The following is an 18,160-nucleotide window of genomic DNA, read 5'->3' as shown; positions in this document are numbered from 1 at the left end:
AATGTCCCAATTTTTCTTTAAAGTTGAAGTTCCCTCAGCGTCTTTGATAAATTGATAGCTGGTCTTTTAATCTCACTGTGCTCCTTTGGGGTCCTCCCTGATGATTGCACTGTTGATGGGTCCTTTGCAAAGAGCTTCCCTTGTCTCACAGCATTGAGTTTACATCAGTTAGTGAGCACGGCCGTCAGCATGCACACAGTGTTCCCCAAGCACTGCCTTCGAACGCCAACCTTTTCTTTCGCTTGTTTATTAGGCATTCAGTGTAGGGAAATTGCATGGGATTAGACTTGGAATGGTTTTTTCAACATATAACTCTCCGTGGCTGTTAAAGCACACACTTTCCATCGTGGTTGACGGTTAAGTCTAACTTCAGCTGTAGTCCTTTGTTTGCTTAATGAAAGGACCCAAAAATACACCTTTATTGCATCAGTAGACTCATTAACGTCTTATACGTCTGTGACTTATGTCGTGCTTTTTCGTGTTCCCTTTCCTTTTGTGTGTTATATAGGTTCCCTGCAGAGGGAGTTTCAGCAGTAGCATTGCTGTTTGATGGACACACATTTTTCTTTAATTTCTTAATAATATAAAACTGTTAAGTATGTGGACATTTTTGGATACTAACTGCTGAAACAGTTAATGTTTATGATTAAAAAAAGTCAATTTGTTCCTCTTTTTAATTATATTATGGTGAGACTATTTATGATGTTAAATATAGTACAATAAAGACTGCATGGTGTCGGGTTGAATTTTTCATTCAAACTGCTTCAACAAACGGGTTTCATTATTTCTTCTATTTTCAGTAGACTGAACAGAAAACACCATCTGCCTCTGGCTGTGGACAGAACAATTTCCTGGAGAATCCTTTGTAGAGCTACCATGCTTGACTGTGATTGGCTCAGCTGATTCCGAGCAATGAGACCAGAGATATGATTGTGGAGAATCATTTCAGATAACCAAAACATTGAATGTCATTAGGGATTCATCCCTAAAAAAAGAATTTTCTGTCAAAATTGTTAAGTGAAAATACTTTATTCTTGTTTTACAATGACGTACTAACTTAGGAGAAATGTTATCTAAACTTCAAGGCTAAACGTTTCAAACTGTTATAACAAAGACTATGTATGCTTTTTCACTGATAATTGGAGCAGAACAAGCTCTTTTGAGACATTTTGAAAGATTTTGCAGTTTTAGAGGTTAGAATAGCTTTTCTATTCAAACTGTTAGAAAAGTGTGAGTAATGGCTGATGCTTGTTAGCAATCGAAAAAAGCAGTAATCACCACACCCTCCGATCTACGATCCATCTCACAAAACTGTTTTGCACTTTGCGCTGTGCATGAACCAAAATAACAGTGGGCCATTTCACAAAAGCAATTTTCAGGCACCATATACCCGCAGATCGCTAATGGTGCCAGTGTCCCGTTTCACAAATGACTGCCACCGGCAAATTTCAGATGCATTTAAGAGTTCTACAGTCCTCTTGCATGGCTCACAAGCATGCTGTTTCCATCCATTCATGGAAGGTTTCAAAATGTTTGCAAGGCAAAGTGATTATTTGTTGGAGGTTTGGTAAAAATACTTCAAATCTACCACAGTATGTATGTCTCTGCACTTAAAATAGGGTCCATAGTCTAATTATTATTCCCTTGTTTCCCTATTTGTAACACCCAATCTAGCATACTGGTTTCTTCCTCTAATTTATTATTTTGACTTATTTATTTCATTAATTTGTGTATTTACTTGTATGGATGTTTTCTTTTTCTTTTAGTCTTTTTACTTTTATCATGTTTTACTTTTTTTTTTGTAAATACTTTTTGTTGATGAATCAGTGAATGTCAGCGGATGGTTATTTTTGAAAAAATGAATGGCAGTTCAGCCGCCTTGCTGGTATAAAAAAAAAAAGCATGCAGTACATGCTTTGCTGAGCCTTTGGTTTGTTGAATGTGATTTATCATTTTGATTCAGTATATTATGCCTAATTTCGTCTTGTTTCCACGCAGGTACATCAAAGAGATGTTTCGAAAAAAGTGTATGTCTTATCCTAACTTTATCCCAGGTATTACTCCATATTGTTCCTATAGAGTGAATGCAGTTGTTTTGGTGGCACCCGTCCATTTAACTGTAACCACGATTTGTGTTGCACTGCATGGGTTGTGTTCCACATGATTGCTTGAAGTGGTGTGATGATGGTGTAATTAGCTATGATAAGGTGCTGGCATGCATCTCCTCGGATTCATGGGAAAACTGCCAAAAATAGAACATTCTGATGAGTGCAATAAGATGTAGCGCTGTGTGCCTCTGATGATCATTTTGTGCACTACAACACAAAACAGCAGGTGAAAACTGCAACTGTAAAGAAACAAAATCAAGCCACAGCAAACATCGTTGAGTGGGGGGTGCTGAGTGTTTGTAAAATGCCATGCTAATCCCATCCAACGGGCCAACAACTAGTGCGCACAGTATGCAGTGGTGCCTTTGAATTGCTATCGTGAATTGAGTTGTTGAATTTTGCTCCCAATCCACGATCTGTGCCAAAAATAAAAAACAATATCTCAGTATGTCTGCTTTTTTCTCTGCTGGTGAAGGGTAAACAGCAAAAAAAAAGCCACACAGCCACAGGCGTTGAGCCCATATAATCCCCCAGCAGGGTGTCCTTTAGATGTCAACAGTGGCAACAAAGCCTCAATTTGCTGCTTGTATGAAGTGGGTGCTGAATAGAAGTAAAAAGAAGCAGACAGGACCTCACACAAAGTGATCGGAAACATAATGTTAACAAAATTATTTGGTTAATAGTCAACTTCTTTGAAGGTAGCAGTTTAAGAGTGGTCGTAGCTCACAGTATTTAAGCTCCTGACATGTTGTGACCACACAGAGTCAATATCTGCCATCGGAGATCCTTGCTGTGATGTTTTTGCAACATCTCTGGTGCTCCCCATTGCAGTGTTTTATACCTTTATTCCGAAAGGTCACTTCCCAGTTGGAATAGACCAAAACATGGGTGTGACATTTTGTTTAAATGTTGCTGATGCTTTTGACAATAGAACATTCATAAGAAGTGGAAGTTGTCTCTGCATTGTAACCAATTGGTTCAGTTGAGTTAGCCATTACGACTGTTGTCATTTTCAATGTTTGCCGCGGCCATCTTTGTTTTTTAGAACCAAAAGGAGGCGGGGCTTAGTATACCGAACACTGAACAAGTCATTTTTATGAAGTTCAATTATACTGTACGACGGTTTACGCTCTTGTATGAAAAAACGGACAACGTGGTGGTAGCATGGTGTATATCATTTATTGTCTTTTTCCTCTAAATCGGACCATCGTTTACAAAATGTGCAGTATTGAAAAAGACTTGAAACTGGCGAATGAGACAGCAACCTATTTAGGAAAATGCCTATTCAGGTGATAATTCTAGTTAAAAGAAGGGTTATTTTCTCATTGACTTCTAAACTTTTTTTTTTTGCAAACATTCCAAAAAGTTTAAAACCCTCCTGCAATTGCTTGACTTTTCAGAAGTGGAGATTGCAGTTTGCAATGACTCAGTTTTATACAAATCTCATCACATCACATCATGTTGGAGTTGGTAATGGGCTTTAAACAGATATACTAATCACAAAACATTTCTGTACTCATGAAAGACTGTCAAATATATATAATTTATGCAGCACAACAACATTTTGCCTCTTTTACATCAAAAACAGTTTCCCTTGAAAACTAAAATGGAGTTTATCCGACAACCAACCGTACACAAACAGTTCCACTTCAATCGGTTTTGTTACTGTCATCTTAAACATCTCCAAGATAGTACATTTCAAATGCAAATCAAGACGATGAGCTTTTTATAATGATTGGTGGGGTCCACTTATGTACTCTCTCCTCTTTTACTGTCTCCAGGTCTAAGGAATAGGAAACTACTGTACTGAGATTTCACTTAGCTCTTCAAAGATTGCACTTGTTCACATAATTATCATCCGCATTGAATGACATACGGCCATTTTAATCGCCAATATCAGTGTTTTTGGTTTAGAAGGTGTCTGCTACACCTTAGGTTCAGGATGTTGTCATCCTCAATATGTACTGTTGCTTCACCTGTGTCATTATGATGGACACAACGGAGGAAGTCCCGGAGGTAGAATGAGACCATCAAACTTTCCTTAGGGTATGGTGGATGGAATGGCGATGTAGGCGAAGTCCATATAGATTTGGCTTGGGAACCAGACCGGAAGTTCACTGAGGTGTCCCTGAGTAAGGCACCGTTCCCTACAGTGCTCCCCGGGCACTGTACATAATGGCAGCCCACTGCTCCTAACACTAAGATGGGTAAAAAAACAAACAATTGGCCAGTCAGAGACATATTACTTAGAAGACCAGAGTTCATGTACGTGTGAAACCAATAGTATAATATTAAGTCATTTCAACTGACAAAGCATACTGTAAGCCAAGTGAAATAGTGGTACAACAACCCTAACCTTAACAAACCTATGCACACTTAATTATACCCATTTAAAACCACAACATAATGTTTTTTCCTTAACCTTACCATATAGATATTGTGCCAAACTTTACTAAAGGGGAGACCTAACGGAAACTGCAAACCTTTCATATTTTTGGATTTGGATAAGTGGACTTTTAAACAACTTTTAGTGGCAATTTAATCGCTTGACAACATTCAAAACAAGTGCGAAAAAGTAGACTTTTTTATGTATGTAATGGATGTAAATACATTCATATTTTAACGTATTTAAATTATTAACCAGCTAGTCGAGAAACAAGCAGAGAGTTTTAAAAAATAAAGTATGCCGTTTTGAGAGAACAGGCCTCTTTTTGCGTTGTTGCCTCCTGACCCTGAGCACCTGGGTTTGAATTAGTAATACTTACAGGTTAATCACGTGACAACCATTATACATTTGGTATGCGGATTCAGTTGTAAAGCAAAAACCTGAGCAATTAAATACTGTATGTGTTTTTTGGGGGGCATTCAACACGCTTCTTTTTTTCAAATAACTGTGTCATCATACTTTCCATCATCCCTTCATTGTGTTTTTTTGAGCAGTCGGTAGCATGGTATAGCATTGAAGCGTTCTCCATGAAATAACCCTGTGAACAAAGCAGCAGCTAATCAGAGAACAATGCCCTGTCTGACCCGCACTGAGCTCCACTCTGTCCGCATGATTCAGTCCTACTGAAAGGCAAATCATCCAAGAAAATGTTGCTTGATTCTTAAGCCTCAGTAAATTGCTTCTCTTCCCTCGAGCAACTATAGCTGACTCATTGACAGAGACCCTGCACACTGGAAAAACAAAAAACGTGTCACTCAATGTTCATCCCATCCATCATGGACTCATTTTAGGGGGAACATTTTTTCGCTTACATGTGTCGTTGCCCTGTGGCGCCAACTGCTCATCGCAAACAAGGCACCCGCTGAACTTATTGAAGCGACAATCCTGTGTTGTCAGTCTTTCATCCACCAGTGATGCTGAAGAGCCCCAGTGCAACAATCATCACAGTGTGCACAAAGCTGTCAGACGCACCGCCACTGATTTGAGAAAGAAAAGCAAAGACATATTTACTGTGAGATCAAAGTTTCTTTCCAGTGATTACTGCTGCATTTCTACTACAAATAGAACTGAGTTTTACTAACCATGGTCCAAATAACAAAGGAGAATAGAAATCATAACTCAAAGGAAAGTTATTTTCCCATGACGCTTAGAAAACAAAAGCTGTGTACAATGTTTTTGTGTTTCTTACTGTAAGCAGCTTTTCAAGTCTGAGAAAATATCCCATTATGATATATGACATTATATTTATTTCAGCTTGTGCTTGGAGATTTAACAGTTTTACTGCCTTCTTTACGGAGGCTGACAGGTGCCAAACTGGCCAAAACATTTCCATTAGAAGGAATTGATGCAGTTAAAAAAATTATGCAAATGTAGAAGCACAAATGTGCGAAAATAAATGCAAATTAAAAAACATCCGCAGCATATAGAAAATATTCACCAACTTCACGAAACACCCGAATACAAAACTATGTCTGTCGTGGCAAGAAGCTTTCCACCCATCATGATTTTTTTCCTTTCTTTTTTGTTTCACTAAAAAATATAAATGTTTTCTGACAGATAGACATTCAGTATATAATACTTCTTGGCTGGTTGGCAGATGATTTGCTCTCCCTGTCAGTTTCTGTCTTAAGGACACAGGGAGACATTTTCAACTTTTTCCTTAAGTAGGATTATATTTCCTCGATGGAAATAACATTTTGAGTAGCACAGTTTCACTGCTGGAAACAATTGTGGCTTACATCACACTTATCAAAATGTTCAATGTTGTGATAGAGTCATTTTTCAAAAAGCCTTGTTTTTCTGATGCCAAAACAGACCCATAAGGCCAAATGTTGTCCAAAGTGGCAAACAGACTCAGACGGCATCAAGAAGATCGCTTGCAATAGAGCTGTGGATGCACTTTCATGGCCTCGGCAATGACAGCCTCACCTCGTCTGTCGCCCCTGACAGGATTCCAAAGAGAACTGTTACTGACTCATAAACATAAGAGAGTGCCAGCCCTGCCGGACCAGACCCACGGAAACACACAGCGGCTTTGTGTCCAGGCCCGAATTGACAGCTGTGGTAGCTTATAGGGGTGTAACGGTTCACACACATTTTGGTTCGGTACGTACCTCGGTTTTTAGGTCACGGTTCGGTACGTTTTCGGTCCAGCAGAATAAATGATCGCAAAACATAAAATATATATATATATTTTTTTTTTACGGAGCCCCTAAAGGTTCATGGAGAGAAAAAAAAGTATCTTGTGAGCACGATATACTTTTTCGTTCGCACGAAATATTTTACTATTTTGGCCGAAGAAAGAAAAAAGAAAGAAAGTATTTTGTTAGTTTAGAGAAAGTTACCGGTGCGCCAAGTAGGAAGTGGAGGACAGAGGAGACAACCATTTCATTGCAGACTGTTATATTTATGTGGAGAAATGGCAGACTTCATTTAGGGACATTTTGGCCAGGGGTTTAGAGCTATTTGTTTAAGCACCGGATTCGCAAAACAGAAGAGTCTGTACACCAGTCTGCTTTGATCTATGAATTCCTGTCCATGACTCTCACAGTATCTGCTGCCCACAGCTGTTTTATAGAAGGAAAACCTCCTTCACTTTATGAAATCTCTGCGGCACCAGTGGCCTGCACTACGAAGCAGGATTTGCTATTTACTTTTCATTCATGAAGTATGACGCTGCGCTGTCAGCACGCTTGTCCATGTTTGTGATTGGTCAAATGTTGCTAAACCCGTTCCTTTCACGTGAACGCGCTCTCAGCCGGACAGAGAAACCCTGGTGGATTTACTGAGTTGATAATATATATAATAGAGATCGAGGCTGCTACGTTCAACCACACACACATCGAACGACCAGAGTATTCCCCCTATTACTCGTTTTAGGAAGGAGATCTCCGGTCACCAGGGCGCATGATGTGTGTGTGTTTGTGCTCAGCTCCGCTGTGTGTGTGTGTGTGTGTGTGTGTGTGTGTGTGTGTGTGTGTGTGTGTGTGTGTGTGTGTGTGTGTGTGTGTGTGTGTGTGTGTGTATGTGTGTGTGTGTACAGAACAGTAATTTACACAAATCTGGTTCTCCATGGTTATATATATGTGTATTCCCAAGTGAAAGAAATTTGTTTAATGTTAATCTTGATGTAGTGCTGTAGTCCTGCCGGAGTATCTTGTGCGAACGAGAAAGTATCTTGTGCAAACGAGTAAGTATCTTGTGCAAACGAGTAAGTATCTTGTGCAAACGAGTAAGTATCTCGTGCGAACGAGTAAGTATTTTGTGCGCACAAATTAATAAAGCGTGGCCTCGTTTTATTTGAATTGAGGCCACGAATTACATCTTGTGCGCACAAGTTAATAAAGCATGGCCTCGTTTCATTTATTTTTCTCTCTATGAACCCTCCAGGGCTCCGTAGTTTTTAATTATTAATAAACTATGAATAATGTATTCACTCAAATAAATACAAAATATAAAAATAAACGTTAAGGTGCAGCATTTCGATGAACTGAAATAATCTGTATTTGAACTGTACTGTACTAGCACCTAAGCAGCCAGTTTGACATTATGACTTGCTTTTCATTGTATTTTCATGTTTTTTTAAAGAAAAATGAACTTGTCCACATTGCTTGCCGAAAGGGCAGATCTGCTGGCACTAACAATGTATCCTGCTGTGGAGAACACCCTCTCGCTAGGGACAGAGGTAGCAGATACAGCCAGGTAGCGCTTTGCTAACATGGCATCATAAGGATATTTGATGTTTGTAATAGCTTTGGCTCGGTCTGAACTTGTTGCGAGTGGTGGAGGCTTAATTGCTATTGGGAGTTGGGTTTGCACTTCAGTCATTTTTCTTTTGGTACCGGTGATATTCACATTTGGGTGATGCCTTTTCAAATGAGTATGCAAGTTTCGATGTATGTATGTAAGTTTGATGTATTAACAGCCGCGTAACCAATGTTAGTTGAACAAAGCCGACAAACAGCTTTGGTTCGGTCCAGCTGTCTTGGTCCATCATCCTTGTACGTAACTGCGAAACCAAAATGTTCCCAAACCGGAGACTTCAATGATGCTGGAGGATTTTCAAGCTCAACTTTATCTGCGTTCGCCATTTCGACAGTTCCCCATCTGACTAAATGTTAACACATCTCTATGACTTGGGTTGGGAACCGAAACTCGGTTCCAGATGAGAACCGATAAGAAAATGCCAGGTACCGGGTACCCATACAAAATACATATTTTCGGTTCTGCTTAACGGTTCCTAAACGCGGTAGACCCTGTATTCCACCGGGTGCGTCTGCGCCGCCGCGACCCGGTGGAATACAGGGTAACCAGCGGCAGACTGGCCATCTGTGTGTTCTGGAGAATCACAGAACGGCCGGTCGTCCGTGGGCCGTTGACGGCCGGATCAGTATGCTGACGGCCGGTGTTGTGTCAAATTATGCACCCCCGTCGTGAAATGCACCCCCCCAAAAAAGATGCTTCTATGTATCCCACCCTCAAGCACTTTGGAGGGTATAGTTGTAGGACCAGTACCAATAAATGGAGCAAGTTTCATGTATGTGACACATTTATTGTCAGAGATAGCAAGGGGTGCATATCGTGGCAACCAGGCTATTCATAAAAAGCACCACCCAAAATAAAAAAAAATATATTAATCCCACCCTCAAGCACTTGATGTAAAAATAAACAATACATTGTAAAGCACAAGTACAAGCAAAAGTATACAGACAGGACGTCACAATTAAATAAAAACATATATTAAATAAAACATGAACTGAAAAATAAGTTACGAATGAATGCAAAATCCAGGATTCGACAACCCAACCATCAAAAAGACAAGATAGAATAGCGGACTATACATTCAAATGCGCGTTCCCGTGTCAAGGGGTGCATTTCACGACGGGGGTGTATAATTTGACACAACGCCAGCACCACCCTAAAAAAATTTAAGCGGCATCATGTAAGTTGCGCTCACAGGCGACAGAGGTCCACAGAGGTCCACAGTTGCCATGCAGCGAGGCTCCCCCCGCCCTCCCGTAGACAGTTCACAAGCTCAGTCACTTCATAAAACCAAAGATGGATCGCGGTAAACGCTCTAAAGTGAGGCTCCACTACACTAAAAAAGATAAAGACAAGGCACAGTGCAATGCCTGTGGCAAGTTAATAGCTTGCCACAGGCATAGCTCTGTTAAAATAAAGCACAGCTATAGTGCAATACATTTGTATTGCTTGTATATTTTTTATTTGTAAAAATGTCAGTTAAAGCTTAAAAGAATAAAGATATTTTTGGTATCCAAACGTTTCTTTTACAATTTTGGAATCAAAACGGGGAATCGATAAGAACCGGAATCGGAATCGATACATTTCAAACGATACCCATCCCTACCTATGAACAGCTCTCATAGTATTCCTCTCCTCGCCCTGTCCAATGAAATGACTTGGTCGCTCTATGACGCGTTGAACCCAATGTGAGCAAATTACACTGAATGCTGCGACGCAGCACCTGAGATTACTTGCAAAAAGTTGTTCACGTTCTCAATTTTTTACGTTTAATGTTATATTTGTTCGGTACACTTCGGTACACACATGTACCAACCCGAAGGGCCCATACCAAATATTTGCGGTATGAATACATACCGTTACACCCCTAGTAGCTTAGCCTCTCACAAGGCTGAGGTCTATCCATCTGAATGGAGCTCTTCTTTCATCCAGCAGCTGCTCTGACACCCTCTAACGTGCTTAATAGCCCTGGCCTTTATGAATGCCTAGTATGACATTTAAAAATTGAGCTGCAAGTGTTTCATTTAGTTTGTTTAGTTGCAAACAACTGTTTGTTTGGGTTGAGAAGATATGAAAGTAAATATAAAGAAGTCCACTAAATTAGCTACAGTTCACACTCTGTAAGTGGCATATTTACAGCCCTTGAAGATAAACACGTTAAAGATTCTGTAAATAATTACAACCCAAGAGTTGCCTTTATGATCATATCAGCCTTATTGCTTCACATAACTGTGAACACCGACATCAGACAGATGTTGCATCACCACACAAGTACATTCCCTCTCAATTAGTCTGAAGTGCTTTTGTGAACATAATCTTGGGGTGATAATTTAAAGATAGGAGAAACAGGGTTGGCGTGTTCTTTATAATGGCTGTGATAATGGCTTGTGCAAAAGAAAAGTAGTTTTTCTCACATTAGAGCCAACAGGTCCAGCAGTGCTATGGTGAAAAAAAGAGAAGGATCTCCTGCCTCATCAAATGAGGAGTCAGAGTATGATTAGAAGTCAAATGAGTTTTCACAGGGGCAGAATGATCTCAATTACCTGCAATAATGCAACTTACTCGTTACGGTGCAAATGGAAAGGAGACGGATTAAAATTGGCCTTTGGCCATTGCGCGGCAAATTGCCTTTTTCAAAAAGTAGCCCAAAGCATGGATCACTTTGTCCTATTTGGATAAATGGGGACAGGAAAAGTACTGTAGGCAAGAGCTGTTTGTGTATGAGAATAATGCAAAATATGTGTGTGACTGGTGCACTTTACTGTATGTTAATGCATTTGTTGTTGTGTGTGGATAGCCTGTGGGCATGTTTATTATATTCCGGAAAGGGGAGTATGAAGCTCAAACACACTCTTACACAGGTTATCTGAAGTGTCACAAAAGCACTTGAGTTATGCAGAGTTATGAAGAGATTGATTATATTTCAATATGCGGCAGAGTGCAGTAAGCTTTTTCTGGCTAACTTGAAAGTATTTATTATTTTTGTAATATAATTGCAGTTTTGATATTAGCAGCTTTTAGTGAAGCTTGCTCCTTTCATCAATAAAGGGGGGGGTGCTCTAGCTTAACAACATACTCTCAATTAGAGTAAATTAAACCCTTTTTGGGAATCTTTAAAGTGTTGTTTACTTTGTTTTAATTTGCCCAGTGGTTTCGGAGCAACATACTGTAATCAATTGATTATTATTTCTGTTCATGTTCAGTTGAGGAATTAACCCTAATACTCAATACATTTTTGCTTTCTTTTTAGTCCGAAAAAAGGGGGCCTATCTATTGGAGCTGATGGGTGTGACAAGGTGTGAGAGAGACACAGGGTGTGACTACCAGGGTACTATGGTGATTGAGAAATGCTAATGCAGAAACTAGGTGAGTGAGGGAGCAGACTGTGACAAGCTCTGTTTTTAGAAATATACAATATATTCAAATCAAAGCCCAGATCTAAAAGAAACTGGCATATTACCATTAAGAAGTCGTCATTGCAACAGCCACAACTGCATGTGTTGAATATGTTTAGACTGCAGAGTTAATAATATATGAAGACTGGAACATGTGTCAAAAGTCAGAGTATGCTTTGGATAAGAACAGCTTACATTCAAATGTATCCCAAGCACTTTTGATTAACAGTTAAAGTAAACACAGGCCTGCTAACCGCACTCAATAAATGTCAGTCAGCCCGGCCCTCTCCTTCTGAAGCAGCTTCAGTGTGTGAGCGCTGTTCAGAGCAGCATGCCCACTCAGAAGGGAGTGCATTGATTTTTTCCCTTGGATAACAAGGCTTGACCGACTTGGGTGCTTGCCTGAGTTCGATTGCTTCCTCTCTATGCTGGCCGTCCATACAGATCTCAGACGTACTCATCACAACTCTAAATGCCTCCATGCAGCTGTGGATGTCTTTGAAGAGAGACAGCTTTGACCGGTGCCATCACTCTTCATACAGGTTGATTAATTAAGCGTCCGATGTTCAATCAGGGCGGCCGAAAAAGGGAGGAGAAATGTTGTTCGACAAATTTCAGCCACCGAAATCAGCAGGCGCTTTGATTGATTAAATGCAGCACCTTTACAACTACTTACACCGCTTTGGAAGCTTTTGACAGTTCCACATTCTGAGAGGCAGTGACAGTGGCAGCTGGGAATACTACATTACCACATCTCAAGAGAGGAATTTCAACGCTGTGTGACATGCAGTCATTCTGTAGCCTCAGGGTCCATTATTTCATCCATTGGATTTTCCACTCTGAAACCAACAGATGTCAAATAAAGACAAGAAAAATGTGTTTCATGACATTTTTTGACATGACAGAGTTCAACATAAGGGAGGTTTCCAAGTTGGGCCAAAATAACCCTGATGTCATCTGGGATATTTCAATTAATCTTTTTATTTTATAATCTAAAGTTTCTCAATTAAGACAAATTGGGGCAGTGGTTCATACCGCCTCAGCTGCTTTGAGTTTCATCATTCAAAACCTCATTATGTGTTGTTACATAGCCAATCAAACGCAACAAATCCAATTTTCCTCACATCATGTGTAAGACTGGGGTTAATGAGGGGTCAAATTTGACTGCTAAGATCATTTAAAAAAATCTCTTTAAAAGACAAAGTGAACAGATTAATATTTGTACGTGTCTTAGGCAGGGCAAGACAGACATGTCCTCTTGGGCCCAGCAGAGCTTTAAAGTCAGATGATGTGAAGTATGCTGTGGAAAATATTAGAAGAGAAGTGTGCTAAAATCTATATGTAGGGTCCATTAGGCATGTTTCTACAACCATAATATAATGTCAGAAGACTATAAAATACAAGATCTGATGTATGCATTTCATGTTTAAGCTCCTATTATGTTTTATAAGGAATTAGCTGTATCTTGGCAGTCAATTACACAAGTTAACTGCTTAAACTATGAGTTCAATGCTGCTAATCAATGTCTGCAATAGATTTTTTTTGTATCTATCAAAATGTGTCAAAATGTGTCAGAATTGCTTAGACTAATCCCTATAGGCTGAAGTAGACTTTGTTGAAAGCAGACTTTGTTGTGCTGAGAGGATCATTGGTGCCTCAACTGCCTCTTCACCCTCCTGCCTTCAGGGAGAAGGTTCCGCAGCCTGAGGTCGAGCACAACCAGACTGAAAAAAAGCTTCGTCCACCAGGCTGTCAAGAGACTGAACTCTCTCCCCCCCTCCCGTCTCTCCCTTCATTTCTCTCCACCCTGCCCACTGGACCGGGACTTTAACACCCCCCTCCCACACACACACACACACACACACACACACACACACACACACACACACACACACACACACACACACACACACACACACACACACACACACACACACACACACACACACACACACACACACACACACACACACACACACACACACACACACACACACACACACACACACACACACACACACAAAAAATCCCTCTTTTTAAATTGGAGAATTAGAAAATAATTATTTTTGCAAACTTATTTGACGGAGTATTTATTCCTCTTCTAGGTTTGCTTTCGGTATTTCTTTTGTGTCAGGACTTGCTGGTGTGGATATTTTCTCAGTGTGAGAAATTCAGTGGATGAAAAACAATCCTGCTATACAAAGCTCAGCATGAAAAACAACCTCTGCACTTTCTGTTTGAAGTAACACGAAATGTGCTCAGAGACGCAAATATAATGATGTGAAAATATAATATTTATTTATATTAAGTTGTGATTAAGCAAGCTCAAGTAGCTATTCAAGCCCAATGCACATTCTACCTAAATATAGCATCTGAACCACACTCTCTGTACTTATCCTCCCAGTATACAGTATACTGTACAATAAATTGGTGTTTCTGTTGATGTTGTCCAGCAGAGTGTGTCATCTGTCCTTTTCTCAGCATACCCAGCACTAAAATCCATTGCCAGTGTCTGCAGTCTGGATGTAGGCTGTAATAAATAATAGAAAGCCCTGTGCATTGGGAATACATGTACCAAAACATTGGAGGCGCCACACTGTTTTGGCTGTGTCGAGTCTGCTATTATATATTAATAAGGAACAGGGCTCCTAATCTGCTTTTATTCTTTGAAAGCTATTTCATTTGTTGGCGCTGGCCAGAAGTTATGACATAAGCTGTCTGTAAGGAGGTTAAGTGCTGAATTGAGTGGAAGCATTCGTCAGCATGTGCCCGGTACAGCAATACAAGGCTAAGCTTACATGTAAGCAACTTTAATGGGTTATTTTAAATAGAAAATATACAGTTTATCATGTTTACCCGTTTATAATCCTCAAAGTCTGAAACCATTTTTAAAAGCTCAATGTTTTAGTAATTGTGGTCCCCTTAAGAAAGCTCTTCTGTGTTTTTATAGAAGAGTGATGCTCCTCAACAGGCTTGTAACAATTTAAGCAGTCTTCGATTCACATAAAGTGTTGCTAGTTTGTACAGGAAGGCACAAAAGAGAAGGTACACCAGCTTTATTAACACAGTTGATGCCTCAATGATTATACACCTCTGCTTGACCCGTCATCACTCTCATTATCAGGTTAACTGTCCAACGTTTACAATCTTACCTCTCAAATTCAATGTTGGAAGGATGGATGGATTGATGGATGGATAGGTGGATGAATGTTGGATTGATATTGGAAGGTTGGATGGATGGAAGTTGGATGGATAAATAAATGGGTAGATGTCACAAACTTGGAAACACAAGGTAAAGGACCAGGGGTGGCGCCAGGGGGTAGCTTGGATAGCAACTCCAACAATTGGCCTAGCAACGGCTTAGCAACCCCATTGTTTTGTTATGAAAATGTATCATATTTATACACATTCTCGCGAGATCTATCAGAGGTCATTGTAAGTTGAAGCGCAAACTGTTACTTGGCTAATTCTCAGTAGGTCGAAAATGGAATGATTTCTCACAGTCACAAGTCAGCGTAAACGACCGCAATCTCCAACGGAGCTGGTCCAGCCGGACAACCCTGCTATCCACAAGGATCCCGATGTTCACTCTAATGAAAACCGGGAGGATTGGGACCACGCAGAACAGGTTGCCCCGCCAACTGACCCGCTGCACCCGCAGCAGTAGGACCAGCTAGCTGCTACCGCGAGCTGCAGTGGAACTAGTGCTGCTCCCCTCTGCACCGTAATTGACATCAGCCAGTCAGCCTGTGATGGACCAACACGTCCTATGCTGAGAAAATACCCGACCAAGAAGTACGGACTGCAAATGCGGTCATTCAATCGCCGATGGTAGGAGCAATATACTTGGCTCGAGTACTCAGTGACTATGGACAATGTATTTTGTTTTGCCTGCAGGCATTTTGCTCACGAAGGAAGCCGGTTCCATAAAGAAACCACCTTGACGGATTTAGCACCTGGGTTAAAGCTATGCAGTCATTCCTTACACATGATGTGAGCAGTGGACATAAATGTGCCATGAATGCATGGTCTGGATTTAAATTAAGGAAAGAGAGTGGCTCAAAAATCAGCAACGCACTCAGCGAGGGACATTCAAAAACTGTATGTGAAAACAGGGAATATATGCGGGCAGTTGTGGAAGCATTGCGTTACACTGACTGTCAAACCATTGCACAACGAGGGCATAGGGAGAGTGAAGCATCAAACGGGAAACTTCATCAAACTTTTAGACCTGATTGGCAAGTTTGACAAAACTGTGGCAAAAAAATATCCGATAATCCAACAAATGCAAAGTACACACACCACAACATACAAAATGAGCTAATTGAGCTGATGTCAAATATGGTCAGGGATCATAGTACAGGAAGCTGGAGTGTTTGCACTGATGGTGGATGAGAGCAAAGACGTGAGTAAAAAGGAGCAGGTGTCTGTGGCAGTGCGGTATATACATAACGATGGCATAAAGGAGGAGTTCCTTCACTTCACCCCAGCTGATGGACTAGACGCCGATTCACTTTGACAACAATCAAACAGACGCTCAGTAAATGCAACATTGATCACAACATGTGCATTGGCCAACGCTACGACGGTGCCGCTGTCATGTCGGGGTGTAATAACGGTGTGCAGGAGAGATTTCGGAAGGAGGTGCCACAGGCCCTTTATGTACATTGCCATGCCCACCGGCTAAATTTAGTTTTAGTTGACTGTGTCAAGAATGTAAGGCCAGCAGGGGATTTTTTTGAAGTTGTGCAGATGCTGTATAATTTATTTTCTGGCTCTGTCGTGCACAACATTTTCCATAAAAAACAAAAGGAACTTGAACCAAGAGAAAAGCCGGTTGAACTAAAAAAGCTGTCAGACACTAGATAGGCTTGTCAGTATTCAGCACTGTGGGCCATTCAGAAAACACTGCCAGTAATCTATGCCACACTCGATGAGGTTATCACGTAGTCAAACGCTCGCAGGAAGACAGAAGCTAGAGGATATGTTTCGGGCCACCAAATTCTTGTCCGACCATTTACAGTCCCCATATCTGCAACTGGCATCTGCCACGGATCTTGTCGAGTCGGTAATTACATCCCTCTCCGAAAAGCGAAATGAAAAATCATGGAATTACATTTTGGACAAAGCACAAGCCCTCTCCACCAAGACTGGCCTCCTCCTCCAGTTGAGACAAGAGCAACGTCAGACTCAGCCTACATGCCACCTACAGGAGTTTGTAGTTGATGCTCCAACAGGAAAACTTCCACCACTAACCTCCTCTGATGACATCCGCAAGCACTGCTACTACCCTGTCATTGATAGACTCGTCAATGAAATGAAAAGGGGGTTTTCGTCTGAATCTTGTGGTGTTCTACAGGGCACGTCTGCCTTAAATCCAACACATAAGTCATTCCTTGAGATGGAACACCTATCACCCATGGCCCAGTATTATGGGGTAAAAACTGACAGCCTGTCTGCGGAACAGCACCAAGTTCGACGGCTCCTTGACCGAAAAAAGCAGCAGCAGGGACAAACTGTGAAAAAACGCACAAATGTATCTCGCTTCTCCGGCCATACAAGGACGCATTTATTGATTTGCACAGACTTTTATGTATATCGGTCACACAGCCTGTCACGTCTGCAACCTGCGAACGCAGCTTTTCTTGTTTACGACGTGTCAAAAACTACATGAGGAGCAACAGCGGGGACTTAAGGAATAGCAATTTGGCTTTGCTGTCCATCAATGCAGAACGTGAAGAGCCCTTGATGTGCAGGAGATCATTGACGCTTTTGCTTTGAACCACAACAACATACGCATTGTCCTGCTCTGGCAGATGTGACCCATTGGTGAGTGGCTCTGCCCCCCTTCTCACGTACACATACGTGTGTGTGTGTGTGTGTGTGTGTGTGTGTGTGTGTGTGTGTGTGTGTGTGTGTGTGTGTGTGTGTGTGTGTGTGTGTGTGTGTGTGTGTGTGTGTGTGTGTGTGTGTGTGTGTGTGTGTGTTATTTAGGCAATGTTGTTGGTGGGAGTTAGGGAGAGACCGGCCCTTCCAGGTGTGTGTGTGTGTGCGTTTTCCGGTGTGTGTGGAGGGAGTACGAGACGGTTGGAGTTGTGTTCAAGTGTGGGGAAAAGTCATGAGTGTTATACTATTGATTGGTTCTGTAAATAAAGAGAACGTTTTCGACATTGAAGGCTCGAGTGATCTGTGATCTTGAATAGCGGTGAACGCTACAATATGAACAGGCTCGTGCTTGGCCCACTGGTATTGTTTGTTTATTTATTTTGAAAATGAACTAGCAACGCCATGCTGTCATATAGTAACTGCTAAGCTACTGCAGCAAAAAAATCCTGGCCCATGTAAAGGACTCAAATGCACGACCCGAGAGACAGAGGTAAAGTATGAGTAAACTACTTTATTCCAAATAGGTTTACAAAAAATGATCAACACTCTTAACGAGGTGAAAA

The 18,160-nt window shown here is 41.0% G+C and overlaps 1 protein-coding gene across 3 annotated transcripts in view; it reads left to right on the top strand.

Annotated features, from left to right (window-relative positions):
• LOC307047655 (leucine-rich repeat and fibronectin type-III domain-containing protein 2) overlaps window positions 1-18,160 on the top strand; it is a 178,604-nt gene that overhangs the window by 13,516 nt on the left and 146,928 nt on the right. The window contains exon 2 of one of the 3 annotated variants that reach the window (XM_079694745.1): window positions 11,567-11,682. The exons of the other annotated variants lie outside the window; for them this stretch is intronic. The gene's annotated coding sequence lies outside the window, so the exon portion shown is untranslated. The remainder of the gene's footprint in view (window positions 1-11,566; window positions 11,683-18,160) is intronic. 3 annotated transcript variants of the gene reach the window in all.

The sequence above is a fragment of the Notothenia rossii genome (assembly GCF_949606895.1).
Source record: "Notothenia rossii genome assembly, chromosome: 7".
Taxonomy (NCBI): Eukaryota; Metazoa; Chordata; class Actinopteri; order Perciformes; family Nototheniidae; genus Notothenia; species Notothenia rossii.
The sequence above is the reverse complement of the archived record's forward strand: the minus strand, read 5'-3'. Positions and strand labels throughout refer to the sequence as shown.